This window comes from Gossypium arboreum, chromosome 9 (genome assembly GCF_025698485.1).
Source record: "Gossypium arboreum isolate Shixiya-1 chromosome 9, ASM2569848v2, whole genome shotgun sequence".
Lineage (NCBI taxonomy): Eukaryota > Viridiplantae > Streptophyta > Magnoliopsida > Malvales > Malvaceae > Gossypium > Gossypium arboreum.
In genome coordinates this window covers 63241823-63246861 of record NC_069078.1, presented here as the reverse complement: position 1 = coordinate 63246861, position 5039 = coordinate 63241823, and the positions used below count along the sequence as shown (strand labels likewise).

Here is a 5039-nt window from a genome sequence, read left to right as displayed (position 1 = left end):
TGCTCTTTAATTTATTTTTCCACCCATGATGCACCAACAAAACATGTCTATGACATGTTTTGCCCATCATCCTTTGTCATGGCCAGCCACTAGCAATTAAAAGGGGAATTTGACATGCAAGTCCTCCTTTTGTTTACATGCACTATTAGATCCTTGTAGATTAGCCTATCACATTTCAAAAGTGTCACACAAGTCCTTTTGACTAAATTCACATGCAATTTACTAAATCGAAGCATAAGATTTTCGCACATTCATATTCACATATTTTAGACCATAAATATCACATCCAAATAATTTGGTGACTCGGTTTAGCGGTCCCGAAACCGCTTTCCGACTAGGGTCACTTTAGGGCTGTCACATTACCGACCCTATAGCAGGTTCACAGTCGACTTGGGCGACCCGTGCAACCTTAATTAACTTTTCAAAAACATGGGCCCACATGTTCATGTGGCCTGATCGTGTGAGCCCACACGGCCCAAATTGGCTTTGGCCTGTGGATCACATGGCCTGGCCCAAAATCTCACATGCCCGTGTGGCCCATACGGCCCAAATTGGTTTAGCCCGTGTGTCACACATGGCCTACCTGGCCATCACACAGACATGTCATGCGTGCACGACCTGACTCGTTGATAAACCATAATATATACATATTTTTACCCCATGCTTGGCATGTTTATGAATGATTTTTTCCTTGGTTTTAATGAATTTGATGCTCCTAATCCTTTAATTTCATGTTTTATACTCAGGATAGCTTAGAATAGTAAAAAGAGCAAGAAACGGGCCAAAAACGGACCAAATGAACATAAATAAGTGTTTCACACGGCCTAGGCACTCCTACACGGGTAAACCACACGCCCGTGTGAGGCACACTGGTAGTACACACACTCGTGTGAGGCACACGAGTAGTACACACACTCGTGTGAGGCACACGGGCAGTACACACGCCTGTGTGTCATGGCCGTGTCGACTAGAAACCAACTCAGAATTACACACGGTTTGAGCACTTGCACACGGGCGTAGCACACGGCCGTGTCCCTGTCGAGCCCAATTCTAGTGCTACTCAGAAAAGGCCACTTTTGAGGGTTTTGAAGTATTCTAAAGCCTATATAAACACCCTAGAAGAGGATTAAAAGGACACACAGAGTAGAAGGTAAAAAAGTACTCAAGAACAACCATCGGAATCATCTAAGAGACAGGATCTACATCAAGACTAAAGATTTCCATCCAATTTCCTAGAAGTTCTTTGGGTTCTTTATGTTTTGTTGTTTTTCATACTTTGAGATGTTTTCCATCATTATTATTATTAACTAAATTCCCTAAATACCTAAGGGAGATGAAACCTAGGACGAATCTTATTACTCTTTGATTTATATGATAAATACTTGTTCTTATTCTTAATTATGAATTTTACTCCTTGCTTTAATATTCCAGGATATTAATTTAGGTCTTTGATGTGCTTACTCAGTGGAGGAAAAGTCCCTGTTTAAGAGTAGATCATTCATAATTAAGTAGAGTTGCATGCAATCCTAGATATAAGACGACATAAATCTGTCGGATTAGAGTCAAATCTAATAAGGGATTCCATAGATCGAGTTAATGCGACAATAGGGGTTTTAATTAGAACGAGATTTCAATTAATCAATCTAGGGTCAGTTGTTTTTAGTCTCGAATGGGATATTAACATAAATTAGGGATTTCTACGGATTAAGTCAAGTGAATAAATCGTCTAATTCAAAAGTAATAAGTAAAGTCTAGGTGGATTCTTCCTTGGGTATTGTCTTCTCTATCGATTTTCTAAAAAGTATTTTCCAACCTTAATCTCTATCTTAATCTTAGTTAATTAGATAATTAGTTTAGATAAAACCTTCTCTTATTTTTTAGGCTAAATAATAAAAAAGATAATAATTACTAGTACTTTTAGTCCTCGTGGATACGATATTTCTGGTCTCACCATAACTATACTACTGTTCGATAGATGTGCTTGCCTTAGTCGAATTTTTAGTTAGTTTTACGACCATCAAGTTTTTGGCTCCGTTGCCGGGGACTAAGATATTAGGAACGCTTAATTTTTATTACTTTAGCCATTTTTTGTTTTTATTGCAATTTAATTTAATTTTTAATTTTGTTTAAATTACTAAATTTTCTTTTATTTACTTCTAGCAGGTTTTTATAGTTTATGACTAGAAGAAACCCGTCAGGACCTCTACTTTTTGATAGTGAGATCGAAAGCACAGTTCGCAGAAACCGAAGAGAAGTAAAGCGAAGCCTACGATATGTAGAGGAAGGGCAAGAGGACGATATTCAAACCACAACCATGGAGATGGCTAATAATTAAAATAATCCGTTACCTCTTGTGGTTGCTGCAAACTCAGTAAATCAGGATCCTGCTCCTCGTACTATGTATGATTATGCTAAACCTACTTTAACAGGAACTGAATCGAGTATAGTTAGGCCTGTTGTTACTGCAAATAATTTTGAACTGAAACCTAACACAATTCAAATGATACAACAGTTTGTTCAGTTTGATGGTTTGCAAGACAAGGATCCAAACACTCATTTAGCAAATTTTCTGGAATTTTGCAACACTTTTAAAATCAATGGCGTTTCTGATGATGCCATTCGCCTTCGGATGTTCCCATTCTCATTGAGGAACAAAGCTAAACAGTGGTTAAACTCGTTACCATGAGGGTCAATCACTACTTGGGAACAAATGACTGAAAAATTTTTACTTAAATATTTTCCGCCAGCTAAAATGGCTAAATTAAGGAATGATGTCTCTTCTTTTGTGTAGATGGATTTAGAAACTCTTTATGATGCATGGGAGAGATACAAGGACCTATTGAAAAGGAGCCCTCACCATGGGTTACCTCTGTGGTTGCAGGTTCAGACTTTTTACAACGATGTGAACCCCTCAACAAGGCAACTTATCGACGCAGCCACCGGTGGAACGTTAAACAATAAAACACCTGAAGAGGCTTACGAATTTATTGAAGAGATGTCACTGAATAACTATCTGTGGCAAGAAATAAGAACGAAGCAGACGAAAGCTGCTGGTGTTTTCAACCTCGACGCGGTTACCATGCTATCTAACCAGGCAGAACTTTTAAATAAAAAGATTGATGGTTTGTATGGTTCTACTCAGGTACATCCAGTGATGAGGTGTGATTCAAGCGGAGGAGTACAAAACACAGATTATCCATCCTTCAACCCTAGCACCGAGGAGGAACAAGTTCACTATATGGGTAATAATAATTCTAGACATCAAAATAACCCGTATAGCAACACTTACAATGTAGGTTAGAGGAACCATCCCAATTTCTCTTGGGGTGGTACAGGAAATCAAAGACCACAACATCCTCTAGGTTTTCAACAACCACCTTACCATCAGGAAAAGAAGCCGAACCTTGAGGAGATGCTAACGAAATTCATCGCGGTATCCGAAACACGTTTCCAAAACACCGGAATAGCTCTTAAAAATCAGCAAGCATGAATTCAAGGGCTCGAGAATGAAATAGGCCAGTTGGAAAAGATGATTTCCGAACGACCACAAGCTAGCTTGCCGAGTAATACTGAACCTAACCCAAGGGAACAGCTTAATGCGATTACTGTTTGAGATGGAGAAGGGTTAGTTGAACCTGAACCAAAACCGAGGTAAGAATTTATGGTAAATAAAGGTAAAGATGAGGTGGACCATAGTAAGCAAAAATCGATAGGTAGAGAATATAAACCTCGTGTGTCATACCTTAGTGCGACAAGGAAAGACCACTCGGACGAACAATTTGGTAAATTCCTTAAATTATTAAAGAAATTACATATTAACTTACCGTTTATTGAAGCTCTTTCGCAGATGCCAAATGCAGTTAAATTTTTAAAAGAGCTTTTAGCAAATAAGAAGAAGTTGGATGATGCGTTACATGTGGAGTTGAACGCAGTTTTACGATTTCTTACTTAATTGGTAGTTTAGACGTTAACAATGCTTTGGCTTATTTAGGGGCAAGTACTAATTTCATGCCCTATAAAATGTTTAAACAACTCAGTCTTAGGAAACCCAAACAAACTAGGATGAGCATTTAATTAGGAGATAAAACAATTAGATTTCCTAGAGGTATTATTGAAGACGTACTTGTCAAAATTGATAAATTTATATTCCTAATTGATTTTGTTGTTCTAGACAAGAAGATAGTAACGTGCCTTTAATTTTAAGAAGACCCTTTTTAGCAACTGCTAAAACTATCATTGATGTTGGCATAGGTGAATTGATACTTCGTATAGGTGGTGACACGATTAAGCTTCAAGCTTGTGATTTTGCAAAAATATCTAGTAATCGAGACAATTGTTTAAGTTCTATTCACTTGAATAATGTTGCAACTCAAACTTCTTTGTAGGACTCCCCTAGGAAGAACGTGATGGAGCCTCATTCTAATCCACGTAACAAAAACAGAGCGACTCACGAAGAATGAAAGCTTCAGATTGACGAACTAGACAAATGGCGAACACATGTCAAGAAGAAACCAAAAGCACACGATGAATCAAAACGACACATCGATAAGCGTGAGGATGAAACAACGAAATTTAAGGTTGGGGATAAAGTATTGTTAGATGAACAGGAGCCCTGAATTGCTACTTCAGAGCTTAATACAAACGGAGCGACTCTCTTCACGGTACTAAATATTTTCCCATATGGTACAGTCGAGGTAAATCATTCTCAATTCGGCACCTCTAAGGTAAATATTACTCGAATTAAACTTTATGTGGATAATAGAATTAATAGAGCGAAAGAAGAGTCTGGACTCCATGATCTGCCATAATCACGCAAAATTGAGGTTAATCGAGCTTAGACTCTAAATAAGTGCTTTTCGGGAGGCAACCCGAGCACTAACACCACTAACTAGTTTATTTTAGCTATTTTTACTGTTTTGTGTAGGTACAGTGGCCCACGCGGCCTGGACACACGAGTGTGTCCTTGGCTGTGTGGAAATAGGGCTAAAAATTCCCCAAATATCGAGCCACACGGCCATGAATTCGATCCACACGGCCGT

General features: G+C 38.4%; 1 non-coding gene across 1 annotated transcript; it reads right to left on the bottom strand.

Moving 5' to 3' along the window:
- Positions 1-2758: 2758 nt before the first annotated feature.
- On the bottom strand, positions 2759-2865 carry LOC128281056 (small nucleolar RNA R71). The gene has a single exon (XR_008271272.1). It is a non-coding gene; the product is annotated as a small nucleolar RNA R71 (small nucleolar RNA).
- Positions 2866-5039: the final 2174 nt, after the last annotated feature.